This window comes from Nicrophorus vespilloides, unplaced genomic scaffold (genome assembly GCF_001412225.1).
Source record: "Nicrophorus vespilloides isolate i.1.1-1 unplaced genomic scaffold, Nicve_v1.0, whole genome shotgun sequence".
NCBI classification, from domain to species: Eukaryota; Metazoa; Arthropoda; class Insecta; order Coleoptera; family Silphidae; genus Nicrophorus; species Nicrophorus vespilloides.
In genome coordinates this window covers 188832-208130 of record NW_017099987.1, presented here as the reverse complement: position 1 = coordinate 208130, position 19299 = coordinate 188832, and the positions used below count along the sequence as shown (strand labels likewise).

Here is a 19299-nt window from a genome sequence, read left to right as displayed (position 1 = left end):
TAATTTAATATTCAACGTACTTATTTTATTATTTAATATTGTTGATCAAATCAATTTTGATATACAAGGGCGTATTACCAATGAGTTAACGATCGTAATGATTATTATCCATACTATACAGATGACAATGAATTATTCAAATCTACAAATACAACATGAAACTTATCACGCAAAAAAAGAGCAAAAACAGGTTACACTTTAAATTGAACTTCTTGTTTCTATCTTAACATTTACACAGGCGCAACGTGTTTTCCGCGATTCGAAAGTTCGTAAATTATTTTACACTCATCAAAGGAAATTGCGGTTCGTGGAAAAACGATCGGTGCATCATTGATGGAATCGTAAATAGCATTGTGGGTCGGTTACTTCAGTTAATGTACTTTTGATCTCTAACTTTCACGCGAAACATATCGAACAGAACCAACGTTTCGTTTAACATATTCAATGCACACGCGATTTCTTAATTATACATTTACTTCCTAAACATCCCTTCGAAAAACTGCTTATTGATCACATTTATTAACTAATTAATTAAGAATGTTTGTTCTGTTAAAACAGTTGCATAAAACTCTAATAATTACGTTCGGTTCGTTAACTGGTTAAATGGTTAAACATCAATTTCGGTCGCGCGGTAAAGTGATTTGTCAATATACATTTCAATGTCAACGTCCAGTGAATACAGAATGTTGGGACTATGCTAATATAGTAGCAATAACAATGTCCTGAGCTTCAATTTGTATTTTTTTTGTTAACAACATTGTTCAAGTCCACATTGATATTGATAGAGCAGTTGCAAATCGGAAATTCGTGTTTTGGTTTTCTTGCGTGCAGTTTCTTCGCCGACTCGATTTAAATGGAAATTAAAATCTATAAAGAACGGTCTTTGTCTTGTTAGCTTTTGATGTGACATTTGTAACAATGAGATGTAGAAGTAAAATCAAATAAAATAAGGAGAAGTGCAATGCATTCAATAAACGTTTGATACTTATTTACGTTGGTATAATGTTATAATTCCTTCAAGTTAAGTTTATATTGGTACAAATATAATTAACAATCAACCTTCTCGTAAGTGGACGTAAATTTTTGCAAATTCTTTTTCACATCATAGACATTTCTATTATTTGTGTTTATTTAAGTTAAAATTTATATGAGAATTTTCAGATTTTCTTCTCGAATTATTTATTTTGCAAAAACCAGTTTACATTATTATATTTTTAGAACATTTACCATTAAACATAGTAATTTATATTTAGAAAAATATTATAGTTTTAGTTGCAGCCAATTGAGATGTACTAATAAATAAATAAATAAAATACAAAATACGCAAATTAATATTACTTTCATAATGTTGATATTTGTCACTGTTATGAAGAAAACAGAAAATAATTATAACTATAATTTAAATATTAGAATTTTTTTAAAATGTAAACTGTAAATTACCTTACTAACTTAATTATTACTATAGAAATAAGTTTGTTACAACGAATAACTTTATTTTTTGTCAAATGACAACTTGTTATTTCCATGACAACTATAGGGTGTTATTTGTATACATTAATCAAGTAATAAAGTGTGTGTTTTTTTAAATTAATTAGTTAATATTGGTATAGAAGGAACTTACATAAGGGCAGCTAGAGTGCAAACTGGTGATAAGGGATTTTATTTGTTTCGATTGGGGCTTGTAACGGTGGTCGCTGAAGGCCATATGACGTGATTGGCGATCCGCTTCTTCGTGTCGTATTTCCGCATTTGATCAGTAATTTTCGGGAGTGCCTTTTGATCGTCGCTCTAACTGAAGACATTTTCTTCTCTACAATCCCATATAACTTAATCCGCAAACGAGATTTCTTCACTTGAATGTAAAAGGTTTAGTGATACTTCTATACCAAGTATAATAAAGTGTTTTACTTTATCCAATTAGATCTGACATGAGATACAAATATCTGTCAATCGTAACAACTTGAAGTAGTTTCTGTTTTTATGTTGTAATTTGTTATTATTGGTTACCATGGAGTCCGATGACATTGTGTTGTATTACAATGATTACCAACCGTTGTTTTGGAATTATCAAACCAGAATCCGAATTGATCGAAGCCGCACTATGCGACCATCAGACATGTGAATATCTCAAAATATATATCTCAAGATATGTGAAAAATGTAGATTAATCTTTTGGCGCTTATTTTATAACTGTCATGGTTATCACCAGACTATAAAATTACTAAACACATGAAACTAGATTGCGTGATTTTGGTACAACTGTCAGAAACAATTGCAGTACTTGTCAAATAGTGAAAATTCGCGTGTGAAACGTTGTGCGGTGTATCATCATTTGATTTATGTTGCAATCGACCTACGGATGAACGTTAACCGCCTAGGATTCAATCAAACTGTGTACTCGTGAGTATATCAAACGACTGGGTAAGTTTAAAACGTTTTGACTGAAGATAGAAGCTTTGAGCTACCGCAGATCTTCCTTCCCATTGAGCTAATTCTGTGAGCGCCGCTCCCATGAACATGAACATGATCCGAAGGCTAGTGGAGAGACAATTCGAGAAAACGGCTTTCGGGTTTAAAATAAATTGCTGATACTTGCGCGGCTTTGTTCGGCCCTTTTGTCTGGGACTTAGGGTCAGCAGTCGTCCAACAACAGTTTATCCTATATATTATTTAAAGTAACGTCGTTTCTCTTTCTTCGACTCTCCGTAGAGAAATATCGCACGTGGGAAATAAGAAAAACGTGATGGAAAACGATGCAGAGGAAATGCTTTGTTCTTTTCGCAGATTGCAAATTGTAACGCAACATCGAGTGTGCACTTGGCTTCACTTCCAATCAATACGAAACAAATGAATGTTATGAAACTTACGGAAAAGGTATTGCATAGATATTACAACTGAAAGCGGTGAAAATGAATCAAAACGAAGGCTGTTGCAATCAAGTTATCGATCAAGTTATCTCCAGTTTCAAGTGAAATATTTATGTTTTCATGAATCATAAAAATATGATATGAGTCGTATATTTTACAAAAAATATTATAAAATTTCATATGTTCACTTGATTATTTGTAATTTTTTAAGTATTTAAAAACAATCGATGAAGTTTATGTAGATGTAGATTTTTTTTGGATTTGGCACACGACAAAGGGTATTGGTTTTAGTCATACAGAAGTTTTTCAAATGATTTAAGTTGGGCAATTATAACTATGATTAAATTAGTATTTTGGCCGGTCGCCCGAACTACAATCCACTTACAAATTTGATTTTTATGCATTAATAACGTCATCTCTTTTAATTTCTCCATATTCAAATTTATTTTCTTTCGGTACTTTCATTTCCATTTTTTTTTTCAAACATTTATGTGAAATATTGAATGAATAATGGTGCAAAACCTTAATGAAAACCACATATAAAATTTCTATTCCAAATTGTAATTTAATTTCTTCTAATTCTTCTATCTCTTTTTTCTTCAATCTGTTTAAATTCTTCAATATTTTAATTTATTCCATAGGAATTTTTCGTTTCTTTTGGTTTCTCTATTTCTATTTTTTTCCATACATTTATACAAATTTGTTTGTGAATTTTAAGTTGTTCTTCAAAAATCTAATGTTTCTGCATACATTAAGACAAACCTATACAAATAATTATAATTTATTATTGAAAAAGTTATAGTTTTATGAAATATTGCATGAAAATATATTTATTTTAACTATTTGAGTGTGTTAGAAAAATAAGTTATCATGAAAATAATGCTTACTGAAATTATAAAATACAAATTGCATAAAGATATTATTGTTGTTGTTGACATTAAGAAATCATTGAAATATACTGTTTCTATTATTTTATTTAGTTAATGTTACTCAACTACAGCAATACCTCGTATAATCCGGGTAATCGATTCTACCAATATCCTGGACAGTTTCATATTTTATTATTATTTTGCTCAATTAAAAGATCGAAGACTGATCGAAGCCGGACTATGCGAGGTACTGATTGCTGTATGTATATTAATTGAGATAGACAAAAGGCAAAGTAATATGTTTGTATAACATTAAGAAATCATTAAAACTATTTAAAAAAAATATAAATTATTAATTAAGATTAAGATTAAATGAGAAACAAAGGTTTCTATAAAGAATATAACTGTTTGATTTTGAAATAACGAATGAATTATTTTTGCTCGAACGCGCGTTTGTTTAAATCTATTTCAATTCACGGCCCCCCACGATTAATGCGTGTCATCTGGTAAAGTAAAGTGTATTTCCCCTTTCTTCGTTTAATGATCAGTTCCGCGTTTCTGGCAACATTCTGCTTCTTTTTTTTTCAATCCTAGATGTAGGATTTGCGTTTCGAAACATTAAGTGTCCACGTTTAAACGCCCGTTAAATAAAATTAATTATTTACAAAAATAAGCAAACTTAAATTATTTATCTTTTTTCAAGTATCATAATAAATAAGAAGAAGACTTCCACTAACATTTTCATAATAAATCAAAGGTTAGTGTCAAATTTAATATCAAATAATTTGTCTTGGATGGTAGTGTACACAGTGCAGTGTTCAGTTTACGTCATCTGTATGTTTTAAATAACACATGTTCTTGCCTTCAAATTCTAAGAGTTTTTTTAGATTTTATTATTGCAGCGGATATATGATGTTATATTATTTAATTAAATAGTTAAATGTGTCTGAAGATGCTAATTTGGACAAAATCTGTAACTCTTTCTTCGTTGAAATATATTTAAGATTTCATTGATAAACTTCTGAAACTTTTTTTTTATATAATGATATATTATTACACTTGATTTTAACAAATATGTTATAATTTGCATACAATATAACTTTTTTCATTTATTCTTAAATCCTTTGCGTTGCTCTAAAAAGGATTTACAGTGAATGCTTTGAGATAATTCAGCGTGTAAGATTGAAATGCTTTGTCCGTTTATTTTATCTACAATGGATTACCCAAAGAAAATTTCTTGAGGCTATTCATCAGGGAACGGTGGTAATAGAAATGCGGAGAGACGTTCAGCAAGAGAGTAACAAATTAAGTAGTTGCTGTAAATCCGAAGTCTGCAGGGAGTTTATTACGTCAGTGGTGGAGAATCTAAACCAATCCTACTGGTTTTGTATCGACTAAACTTGTACTTGTACTTGTTTTGTATCGACTAAACTTGTACTTGTACGCAAGATTTAAATGTCATTTTTGACAGTTCGTAATGTGTTCTGTATTGTCAAGTGTACATAGTAATTGGTACACCTGATAAATATCTATATCTAATGTTGGTATAATGATAGTGAACAATGCCATTTTTGACAGATCATAATTGTAATGTTGGTACAATTTAAAAATATTTATAACTCATCTTAATAATCGTGACAATCAAAGGAGTGTAAAAATTTATCATAACATCAAGAAATTGAAAATTAATTGTAACCTTGCATTGCAGACCAAATTGAAAAGTATTTCGCAAGATGAACATATTTTTTTTCATGAATTATTGTGACAGTTCATAGTTGTGCTGTATTGTTATGCGTTTACAATAGTTGGTACATTTATATCTCATGTCACCATTGTGACAGTCAAATGACAGTTACAAATATTATAACCTCAACAGATTGAAAACATTATACCTTGCATAATCCGTATAATCGATTCTATTTAATACTAAGCTAATCGAAGATTTGAAAGTGCATAATAATAAATTGTACTAATTTTTTAATTTTTTTTTAAGATTTAGTTTGTTTTGAATTTTCAAACCGGACTGTGGTGATTGCTGTATTCTTTCATAATGTTTAATTAAATAAAGCATAACTTGAATGTCAATTTTGACAGTTCATAATGCTATACTGCACATGCGTTAAGCGTATCTTTGTGTTGAGCTATTAAGAGTACGTGACAGTTGATACACTTGATTGATTTGTATGTTGTATAAATCAGTTTTTATAATACCTGTTTTTTATTTACAACTTATAACTCAAAGTTTATACAAGAGACATAACATCCATTTCCATTTTTTATGTGTTTTCTTTGTTAGGACGGGTACTTCTAGGACTACTATCGTACGTTTGCCATGGACCAATTTGATCGTTCTTAAGATCGACTTTTCAACTTGAAAACTTTTGATATTAAATTTAACTGATCAATTTTAGTTTTTATTTACTTTAGTGAAATAAAAGTACAAAAAAAAGTAATATGTAAAAAATAAACAAATGAGATTGAAGGATCAATAGGTCGTTGACCGTTTCTGGTCATTAGTCCAGCATAATTTGCACGAAATGCGGAAAATGATGCAACATTAATTGGATATCGGATATTACGTCTGACGAAGTCTGGTGTTTACGCGATATTGACTCATCATTATTATCTTCAACTGTCTTTCTCTCCATCTTTTTTCCGCATAATTCAGCAACCCGCACAAAGCATGATTAATTACATCTGGAGCGCCTCTCAGGGAATTGCCTTAATTGCAAATCCTCATCAAAGTTCTTTTTTCATTATTATTTTTATTTTATATATTTGTATGTGTGTTGATTTTCCTTTTTGCTGTTCCAAACGCGAAACAATGAGACCAACAATTACTTGTTCTTTTTTTTTTCTGTGCATTGATTTATTATAGCTTCGATTGGTTAGAACATATTGCAAACAAAAGAAGCTTTTGTTTTGTACTAATTTATGACCGAATATTCTATAAAAAAATGTTAAACATTTTCACAAATTTCCACTGAAATTACTCTTATTTATCAAGACTTTTTAGTTAAAAAAACATATTTTTTGAAAATTTTATTACTTATAAAATAATATAAATATAAATTTAATTCCTTTTTTTTTGTCTTCAATTTTTCTATTTGACAATCAAATTTTTATTTTCATATTTTAGTTATTGTATCATTCCTCGAATCTTAGATTATGTGGGGGCCACAACCAAGAAATTGTTAAGTAAATTTAAAAATAAATTAAAGTGTAATGTAATATGTACATAGTAGTTGGTACACCTGACAAATATGTATATCTAATATTGGTCATAGTGACAGGCAAATGATAGTGAACAATGCCATTTTTGAAAGATCATAATTGCACTGTTGGTAATTGGTACAATTTAAAAATAGACAGTAAAAATGACAGTAAAAAAATGTCATAACCTCAAGAAATTGAAAATTAATTGTAACCTTGCATTGCAGATCAAATTGCAAAGTATTTGGTTAGGGTAGATAAGCGGCAACATATCTGTACCCGCTTCCTATATGAGCTGAAAGCTCGCATATACGCCACCCCCCTATAACCATCCAATTGTAAACAAACAAATTAAATAAAAAAAAATCTAAGTCTAAAAAAAAGTCTAAAAGTGTACCCGCTTTTTTATTTCCTATCTTCTCTTCTGCTTTTCTTGTGTAGTAATAACATGTAAGGTTCTCTGTATTATCTCGTGAGTATTCTCTGTGTTGGCTCTCTAGCCTCGGACTCATTATACAGTAAGAACCCTTTGTATCTTGAACTAGCAATGATTTACTCTAATAAACATTATACTACGAGCATCTCCAAAATAGTTTCAAATATTATAACCAGTAACAATTATTATAATAGTAAGAGTATACGATGAAACTAGTCTTGTTCTACAATTAGACTGTACTTTTGATTATACAATTTGATTTGTACTAGATAATAAAGATATTTATTAAAATTTGTTTTCATTGAGTCTTCAATATAATTGACTAATCTATTAAATAAACACAATATTCATCACCGTTATATGATTTACTTTTCAGTGAATACACCACATTACAATTGATTTGTTCAATCTCATTTTTAAACCTAATAATTGTAATAGATTTACGTAATATTCGATGACGCGTTGATGTGCGTGCGTTGATATTCTGACATCTAAATTGCTGGTGGTTATTGTGAAATGAGAGGAAGATGCTCGGCATGTTGCAGACGCTGTCAGTAAAACGGTTGTGAAACTTCCGTGAAAAAAAATAAAATTTCAGCAGTGATGGGCCGCATCTGTTGGAACCGAATTCTTTTTTGGGAAGCGCTTCGAGCAAGTTATTTTTTTTTTGCTGACTGGTAACCGCGGAATTTCTGTTCACGTTAAATGGTTTTCGCATTCTTTGCAACATTGCTAACAAGAATTTATTGTATATTAAGTCTTTGACCTTACTGTTGTTATATTGTGTATATTTATTTTGCTTTTTTTCGTGGTGGTTTGAAATATTTTACTTATTATGTTGTTAGTAATTAACTCGAATAAAATTCTAATCTAAACCTAATTTGAAATCGTAATTTTACAATAATTTTTAGTTAAAAGAAACATATTTTTAACTTTAATTCCTTAGTTAAATTATCTTTAGAATAATATAAAAATATGTAATTGTATTTACTTATGGTCTATATTAATTAACTCTGAGTTAATTATCCAATTATGATTATATTGAGTTAAGTAATATAAGCTAATAGTAAAAGTTTCAACTGTAAGTTTTTGTGAATCTTCGATGTTAGCTGAGATTATTAAGCTCTTACAAAATTAGTCTTCTAAAATTGATATTAAGTTTTAAATAACATTTATATTTGCAATCAAATGTATCTATCATTAAGTAAATTCGAATTCTTAATTTATAAATATAAGCACTATATTTTTCATAATTTGCGATTTTATGGATTATTTACTGTTATAAATTGTTAAATTTCTACACCCATCGAATTTCTAGACAATTAAATGAGACAACTTCGTCAACTGAATTAACATCGGAAAGTATGGACCATCGAAATTCATCACATCGTCTCTCGAACAGTTAAATAAGGAATCAACTCTGCTTTGACAACGGATTATGAAAATTTACAATAATTCTTGTGGGTTTTGGTTTTCGAACAAGCGTTAGGAACGAATTATGTGTCGTGGCCGACCATTTTATAATCTATTGTATAAACAATATGTATATTTGTTAGGTCTACCACTTTCCTATTAATTATTACAAAGCATATTTCACGTATCCAGCAAACGGTTACTTGATTATTTAGAATAACTTGTTACACATTAAATCGTATAGTTGCGTTATATCACCACTCAACAGCCTTTTTCAGCCCCTAAATATTTGGGTAGGTTCACAAGAAACGGTTGTATTTTCAACATGCTCAAAACTGATTTCCTTACCTCCCACACAGTACCTTTTTGAAATGAACACATTTTTGTATTATATAATTTAGTCTTAGCAACGAAGAACATACTCTTACTTGGAGAGTTCAAGGAAGAGTACTAACATCTTAATTACTAACTTAAGAGGATAATGTAATTCTTGGTTAATTATCCATGAGATCAACTATTGTATAATTGACTTCTCAATAAAAACTCTGATGTGTATAACAAAACTAATTAAGAATATTGCATTTGATATTCATAAACCCTTCTAAGACTCCACAATGACATAACTACGAGATAGTCCACGCTGTCCAGAGATTTATTAATCCCAGGACACGACATTTGTTCGACAAACCGATGTTTCACCGCGTATCGATTCAACTTATGAAATGTGTCAGCAGCGTAACTGCATCATAACTGAGGCCTAATTGGCAGCGAATCGTAGAATTGCTAATTGAGCCGTATCGCCGGTTACACGCGTGTAAACATTTGCAGCAATAAAATGTAAAATATAAATAATGCAGTTCAATTTTAACGCTCCGCCTGTTAATGCGCATTTAACGTCCTGTGAATTGCCGGAAATCGTATTATTATTATGAATACTATTCATTTTATTTATAAACTTGACCGCATGATTCAGCATCGGTAAAATTAAAGAGTGACTGCTTCAAAAAAAAAACTTTGAATAATAAATAATTCGTTTTGAATGCTGCTTCAAATCGAGCATAATTCTAAGATGGAAGTGATTTGTTAATAGATATTCAAATAATTATGATTTTATTTAGTTAGAATTAAGATATAATTATATAATTACTTTTCACGACTGCTAATTTAGATCTGCTCAACCTGTGGGTCGCGTTAAATTTGTAATGGGTCGCGAAATGACAGCTGTCACCTAGGGACAAAACGTCAAAAATGACATGTTATAGGAAACGCTGATTATTGTATTGAAATGCATACATATTGTTTTTTTTTTAAGATGAGACTAGTTTAAAGCTTATAATAATAAACAAAATTTATTGATTTTCTAGCTAAAAATATGTAATTTTTGCAATACTAATTATTAGTTATTAGTTAAAAACTTTTCTATTAAGTATCTGCAATAAAAGTAGATCGAGTAATGTGGTTGACTTAGATATTTAGTTCATAATCACGCGAAACATGTTATAAAATACTTGTCAAGTATGAAAGTTTTATATGCAGTGGTACCTCGACATACGAGTTTAATTCGTTCCTCGTATGTCAAATTGCTCGTATCTCAAAGCAATTTTCCCTATTGAAATTAATTGAATTCCACACATATTGAGGTCTAGTCTGATTGAGGTCTCATCTCAAAGCAAAATATCGCTCGCTCGGCGGCTCGTATCTCAAAACACTCGTATATCAGGGCACTCGTATATCGAGGTGCATAGTACATAGTTTCAGTGGTTCATCAAGATTCGTACGTTGGTCTAATACAGGGAATCTTATCAAAAGAGCCGGATTTAAATTTGGCGCCATTCTTATTTTCTTATAAGGTTGGTAGGCCTAAAAAAATGAAAAGTGTTAGTGTTAACTGTTAATCTTGCGATTTGTAAATATGAAATGCTTCAGGGAATAAAACGCGATATTGTTGTTAAAAATGATTGAAATATGGGTAACGTATTGTACAGTTCATTGAAATTTCAGTCCAAATGAGTTATCAATTCGAGGAATAATTAAAAAAAAGTTAAGGAAACTGTAAAGATTCTTCATAATAAGTCACCCATAAGTTTTTATGATGGATATTCACTCGAAAACAGTGAATTTTGGAAAAAAAATGGATCTTCAACCAAAGATTAAATAATTGGAAAATATATACTTCACAACAAAACAAATATATAAAATACTAATATATTTTAATATACAAATATTATTTTTTTTATACACAATTGATTATTTTTCTCCTCAAGTTTATGCAGTTTTAAAGTTCTCGATTAGTCCGGTTTTAAACAGATATTGTGCGATTACCCGCACTATGCTGTTACAACTATTTATGACTAATTGCATAGATTTAGTGATGTAACAATGAGAACATACTATATCATTGTTATATCACTAAATCTATACTAGTTATATAGCATATTATGGTGTAACACGATTTCAGTATAGTCGTAAGAATCAAGAATAGAAAAGAAAATATTTTGTTAAATTCCGTCACGTTCTTTTATTTTAAAATCATCATGTGAATTGTTTTACAATTGTTAAAATAAATTTATAATGTTTCTCGTATTAGTGCATAAATATATTTTTGGCAACTAATAGCGTAATAAGTGTTTGTGCAGCACAAAAATAGACATGTTTTCAGTAAACCGAGTAAAAAGTTGAGCAGAAATTGCCATTTACACGATTATTATTTTGTTATTATTTTTTCCTTTTTTTACCAAAATTGTAAATTTTAGCACTGAATCATCTAAAAAAATACTGTAGTACTATTCGAAACCGGACTAATACAAAAATAAACCGCACTAAAAGAGACTTAACTATGTAAAAATCAATGTTTTGTTTAAACTTAATCGTATTGTTTACACATTTAATTAATCGTGCATTTTGGTAATTGTAAATAATTTTGTTGCTGTGGTTTTGTAGTGACTTTTAACGATCTGTTAATCCTAAGTGGAAGCAAAGTTGGTCCGCCCACAAAAAAAGCAGTAAATTTAGCCAATAAACTTGTAAATTCTTCAAAGAAATCATTCGTTTACGCCTTTCGATATTGTGTAATTGAATTTTTAAATATTTACATAATCCGAAACGGTCAAGGCGAATCTTGCGCTTCTCTCAAAAGCATCTTTAAAATGTTATTTTTCTGTCTATCGACAGTTTCTCAACAACTTTTTTTTATATCCCATTGTAATATACATTTTTAATTTCAACTGTATGATGTTTCCAGTGATAATTGTACATTATTTTGTTTATTGTTCATTGATTGTTTTTACTAATTTCAATGTGTGTATATATTTCGAGTGAAATATTATAATTAAATTAAAATTCATTATTTCTTTTGTGACCATTCAAATATTTCACATTTCATAAATTTGGTAAAATAATATAAAATTAAAACTATAAGTAATCATTTATTTAATCATGTAGAGTTGCAAAAAAAATACGTAACTTTTATAGATCAATTCAGTTATTTAAGACTTTATCCTTGGACTGTAAATGCTCGAAGTCAGTGTATCAATAAACATTTAAATTCCTTGTAAAATATATACGTATAATAAAGAGGTGAGAACTTTATTTCAAATGTTCTGAACATACGTGGGATCCAACAAAAGTTCGCTTAGTTGGCGTTAATACATTTGTTTCTGAAGAAAACAAAAGTTGTTTCTCAATTTTTTAAAGTCTAATGATATTTCATGTCAAATTTCAAGAAGAGGAGAAAACGCAAGATTAGTGATGCAATGTTGGTAGAAATTCCACCACCAACACTGCAAAAAAATGTTTTGCCATTCTATACGGACGTCAATTCAAGCCTATGCAAATTTTTCAAGAATGCCAAAATGGAGTGAATACATCATCTTTTAATAAATTTCCAAGTGGTTTCAAAGATTCCAAACTGGGCATTTTTCTGTAGAGGACGAATCTCGTGATGGTTGCCCGAAATCTTCCACCGACGACACAGATGTAGCCCTGGTGAAGGCAAAAATAGACGAAGATACAAGAATGACAGAGTAAATGGTAGTGTCGAGAATATTAAGTCATCACTTGGGCTACACGAAGAAATCCGCACGATGGATTGCACGAATTTTAAATGACGACCGCAAAATATTTCTTAGAGAAATTTGAAAATGGAGAGTCTAGCTCCTTTAGGAAAATAGTAACATGTGATGAATCTTGGTTACTTATAGACGATCTGGAAACCAAACAGCAGTTCATGATATGGAGCGCAGAAGGTGCAAATCCACCTCCAGTTAATTTTGAACGAACAGTTTTGGTACTTTCAAGTACTTCATTAAATATAATGTAAAACTCTTGTTCTACGGTAATTATTTGATACTTTGAACGTGACGAATGTAGTTTGTATGCGCGTAATTGGTAGTCATAAAGACTGATGGCAGTGAAATTAAAACGGTATAAGTAAATGAGCACTCATTTTTTTTGTAATTGGGTTATTTGTTGACAATTTGTTTGTTATATTTACATAAGTTGACACGTATATAGAATTAAATTGTAAAGGTGAATTTTCTTAGTGAACCACCAGTTTGAAGTTAGTTGTAATTTCGAACCACAAGAAGCATTTTATGTAGAAAAATCGATTTAACATTGAATTTAGATATATTTTCTCAACATACTCAAATGTATGAATTGTTTTATAAACTGAGCAGTACATAATGTTTTTTTTTGTAACGCATAACTGACGTTTCATGTAAACCGGAAAGATTCGGCAACCTGCACGGAAATTTCACGCCGGTTATGCAAATAATGGGTTGACGTTGTTACGTAACCATCTCGATCTCAGCTCGTCTCGTTTTGCGGGGCGCGTCGTAATCTGTCTCGCGTGTGCTTTCCATTATTTAGATCAGTAGTGCACATCTCTCTTTTGTTTCTCTGCAAAAGCCCACGACGAAAACACGAGGCTGCATGCGATTTCCCGGTTGAAATATTCCGAGACTTGGCGAGATGTTTATGCGCACACATATACACATTTTTTATTTTATTTTGGTTATTTTCAATTCATCTCCTCGTCGGTTTCTCGCGTTTTCCGCCGAGATCGGGATTTTCTCACTGAAAGAGAGCAACCGTTCGGATGCTGCTGCATATGTGTATATGTCTATCGATTTTAAAAATACATTTCGTTGGAGGCTGCCTGCCGTCGCCGCGAATCTCGACCGCGATCTTTAACAAGTGTCTGCCATTCGTCAACGCAGCAAACTGGACTAAATACCCACCCACTTACACATGGGTATTTTCCGTTACAAATCGATCTACTGGTAAACAGTATGGTACGGTATACAGTATGAAGTACACTTTATTTGCTGAATACATTCGTTGCGGGGGTCTTGATTAATAGTGTTATTAGGAGAGTACGATTAATTGAGGGTTTTATTTTGACGTTTAGGGTCTCAGGTCGTGTCGTGCAATATGGAAGGTATTTCACATGATTACACTAAATGTATATTTACTGTGCTCTTATTTATACATTTATATGTACTACTACTGTATCCACAGTACCTGTGACATAAGACATTCATTTATATCAGGTGTACCAACAATAAAAAATTGAAGAAGGAGCTAAAATTGTAGCTCAAATTTAAACGTGCATTACAGCCATAAGGATAATCCCACCGTGATATATCTATACTTGATAGATTCACCAAACATTCAGCTTTCATACGCATCTTCTTGAAGAAGAAATGAAAATAAAAGAAATAAATTAGATTTTTTTTATAAGAAGATAAAGATACATTTCGCAATTATGGAGATAATTAAATGTATTGACTAACTTTCCTATAACTTCTCAAATCATTCCGATTTTCAATGCTGATATCATCTGCGCTATATCCTCTGTAACTAATGGACTGGTAATCGGATTAGTAAAGAAAACCTAAAGCATACCACCGTATACCACTCGGAATGAACATCGATTCTTGCAAAGTGCATATGTAGGTCGTCCCTCGTTTTAAAACATATAAGTATTATCGTGAAACAGTTATAACTTTGACTGAATCAATCTTTAACAATTACGTTTTTTCAACGTATATTTTTTATGAGCGATACGAATGGGCAATAGAATAACTATAAACGGCGATTTAATACCCAATTCGCCGGTTGTTTTTTGAGTTATAGCACTGTGTCATGCAGAATCGTTACGAGAAACTGTTCGTTTTATACAGACTACAAAAATACTGTCACTATTAAAAGTAATATTAAATACAATTTAGGAAATAATAAAATGAACATTTTGATATAAAATGATATAGAATATATAGTGAAAATGAAATGTATTTAAATGTAATGGGTATGAAAATAAAATAGATGAAAAAGTGAAATCGATTTCTGTCTTTCTTCGAACTGAAGTCTGTTTTTGTTCTAGAATCTAGAATCAATAGACGATGTTCTGATGTGTGTTTCATTCACTACGTCTAGACAAGAAACAACTATTACCAACAACATTGATTGAGCACGAGAGTTTAAGTGCTTACATTTCAGAGACAAATACAAAGTTGATTTACGAAATGACCGTAATCAAAAGGAATTTGTTGAAATAAAAGTGTAGTGGACGATATCATTAGATGGGAACTCGTAAAAGATTTCTATCTGAAAAATATATAAAAAGTAATGGATTTTTGAATAAAAAAAATGCAAAGTTAATGGTGAATTTTTCGAATTTAAGTTTAGGTAGTTGGCCATGGCCATATGTCAAGGAACACTTGATAATAAAAAAAAGTAGGAAACGTTAAGAAGACATTTAAATCAAAATTATGTCGAAATAACAAAATTATTATTTATAATAAAACTTTTTTTTTTGAATAGAATAAATGACATTAACAAAGTTGTCTCTTTGAGAGTCGATTGAGAAAGTTTTGCATGTTTTCGATCAAGAAGGAAGGACGGAAGGATAAGTTGACCGTATCGATTATTTAATAAGAAATCAATTAGGTGTGCTTGGTTCTTCCGCACGGAAAGGCATTGAATGTATAAACAATTCAGGTTTCTCATATTTCCTTTGTCTATAATTATGTACTTCGCAGCGTAAATCCACTCTTCGTGCACAATACCTTGACTATTTAAACCAACAAATGCATCAATTATTTCAGCCTGTACATTTATCACGAGCGCATCGATATGAAATGGATGTTGCAATCTGAAATTACTGTTTAAAGCTTTGTTTTGTAATATACTATGATATGATATAATGAGAAGAAAATAGAGGTAATTGTTTATTTCTAATGAAAATTGAAAGAAATTTATTGATTTTAAACTCTTAAGTTTAATTGGAAACAGATAGTAATCATTGGAAGTCAAGGTTAGAAGACTTAACATGATAAATAATTAGTGTTTCATGTTTGCATAAATCAGCGGTTTCCAACCTTTTGTACCTCTAATTTCATAAATGCTCGACTGATAATGTAATTTTTTTAATGGACTACTACTATTTATGTATTTAGTTCCTCGATTAGTCCGATTTCGGGTTATTGGCGGAATCACTTTCAAAATACGCACTATGTAAGGTATTGCTGTATTCAATATTTCCACTGGTTTAGGTAAGAAGTTTGAGACGATGACAGGTTATTATATATTTCGTCTTACGAAAAAGGAAAGTCGTGCGTTTCGAGGTTAAAAGAATATATTTATATATTTGAATATTATACAGAGGAACACACGAAGTACGGTTTCCGTACGGACCTCTTCCATTAAGTACTATGAATATTCTAGATGCACTATATCCCGTCTCCTCTGCGTGAAACTCGCCCTGTCACTATCTAAATGAAATGGTCTTTAGAATGGGAGAGAATAATATATCAAGCTCAATCCTTCTACTCTTTTTTTTGTTCTGCCGCTCTCGTGCACACTCCGCCCTAAACATCCTCGAAAGATCTCATCTGAAATGCACACAAACACGTACACTTTATACGAAGTTTAACTCTGTGCTCGAACAAATGAATTTGGAAAATAAAAAAGTAGAGAAGATGATGCTTGATAAATCTTCGGTGGATGTCGATTTATTTATATAAATAATTAGGTATTAATAATTTAGTTAAATTAATATTAAAAAAATAGGAAATATCATTAAGTATTTGATGACATTTAACAAAAGTATATAAATAAAGATAATTGAAAGTGAAGCTTTTCATGTACTAAACAAATATACCTTAATTCGGGTAATAGTCAAGAAAAATTGTCCAAAATTAGTACTGTTCAAGGTTAAGTTGAAAGTATTTTTCAGTTTTGAATTTTAGACAAAAAAATATGATTATATGTTTCTATATAATTTACAGAGAATTGCTATAAAAGTAAGAAATTTGTGTAATTCAGAATGAAAATAGAAGTGAATTTTGGAAATAAACAAAACAAATGAAAAAATGAGCAAAGAAAAAATATATGTTTAAACATAATTTACTGAAAGATACTAAAAAAAAGAAGTTTACAAATTTATGCAATGCGGGTTAACTTTACCTCTGAAGAAGTCCGCAATTTCAACTATTGGATCAGGATGTAATAAAATAATTTAACACACAATTTAAAACGCAATTGATATCATTGATAGTTTTTTTTTTTAGAGAGAAGTGACTAAGAAATGCGTTTAACACGAAATAAGGCCAGAAGTTGTATTTGGAGAAGAAAATTACATCAAAAAAATAGAAATAAAGTTATCCAGATGAAGAGAATTTTTGAATGCAAAAAATGAGGGTTTTGCAGTGGAATATTTAGAAAAGTTTGTTAGTAATGGACAATAGAGAAAATGAAGTAAAAATTAAGAAGTTTCTGCCAAAAATGTTAAATGATCCTGATTTATAAATGTGTTCTAGTTAAGCGTTTAGTGTTAATTGTAACTCCGTATAGTCAGAGGTCGAGGAACATTGTGATCTACTACCTCCCAATATATTCACTCAACAGATAATTCTCATATTTTTTATGAGTTACACTTTTACTCCCGTAAGATAAAAAAGCACAAAATTTAGTACTGTAAGACCTCGTTTAGTGCTATAGATGCATTCCTAAATGAAACAGCGTTATAAGAGGTCATTTTAACACAGAGCAAATAGGGAAATAGCTACAATTTGATCAACAATTTGGGTTATCGTTTCTAAACATTTTCTAAGAATATCGATTGCAAGTTCTATTGGTTCATAGTCTTTATAATCACTATTTCCGTGTTCTTCGATTCTTTGATCTGGCAAGTTCTTGAAGATCGTCGTTGGTAAGGCGCTAAGCAGAAACCTACAGTAAAGCACAGCGCTGCGTGTTCGGGAATAATCGTATTATATACAAATCAATGAAATGCAGCGTTAATTTGAATCCGAGTAAATTTTGAGCATTTTTAAGGTATCCAGCAAAACGCGTTATAGCAAATCAGCGTTAAACGAGGTCTTATTTTACGTAAGCTGACTGTTATCGATGTAAAAAAAAGTAACAAAATATTAATATTAAGTTTAAATTACTTTTGTTTTTCTTTCGTTTCAGTGATCTCATTTTTCTGAATGTCTTCGGGAAGTTTAATTAATTCCGGAATCTCAACGATGGTCGCGGAAATATTTAATTATATTACAGACAATGAGACAATTCCATTATCGTCATTTGTATTTTCGTTTAACTGATTTAAAAGGAGGAAGCTGAACTGTGACGAGAAACGTAGTGGGCAGCAATCGCATCATATGACGTTTATCTAATGAACTCTTCTTGATTCAATTTCGCGTTATCCAACTCGCACTATTCTAATCCATTTAAACGATAGCTAAACGGATTACGCGTTCGAAGTTGAATAATTCAACTTCATTCCCATTCATCCTCTCGTCCCTTTTGACATTTTCAATATGAGGATGAGGATAACGCGGTTACAAATGTTACAGCGTTATCATATGAATCTGTGTAATTCGATTGCATGTTTATAATTGATTGATTGATACGTTGCATTTACGCGCTGATTCTTTTTGTAGAAAAAAAAATAAATAAATAAACGCTTATATTTCATCCAGTTTCAGAAATAAATTTGTTAGGATTGGAAAATTTCCTTGACGGCATCAACTTTAAAACTTAAAAAAAATGAGCGTGAAAAGTTTTATACCAAAAAACCTGAGTATGAAATCTTTAAGTTGCATGAAATACGGAGAAAAGTTTTGGTGCAAACATAATTAAATATATATTGTTACATAAAAGTTTTGTCTTTGAATTTTCTTGAAACATCTGCCCAAAGTTCATAACAAACTAAATTCAGTATTACTGATTTACTACTTATCTTCTTACATCAGTCCTCACACAACGATACTTAGAACTAGGCCGTCCTTACTCTACGTTACTTAAAACTATTCTCTTTAAATGTATAATGGGACGTGAAATGACAACTGTCACCTGTCAAAACAAGAAACTGGTGAAATGTACGTAGCAATTGGGATATGTTGGACGGGACTGTATTTGACAACAAAAAAACAATAAATCAAATTAACGTCATCAGTGTCAGATATAATCAACTGTCATTTAAAATGACATA

At 30.6% G+C, this 19299-nt stretch overlaps 1 protein-coding gene across 5 annotated transcripts in view; it reads left to right on the top strand.

Moving 5' to 3' along the window:
* The window catches only part of LOC108566546 (potassium voltage-gated channel subfamily H member 6-like), a 124254-nt gene that overhangs the window by 1631 nt on the left and 103324 nt on the right, over positions 1-19299 (top strand). The window lies entirely within an intron of this gene.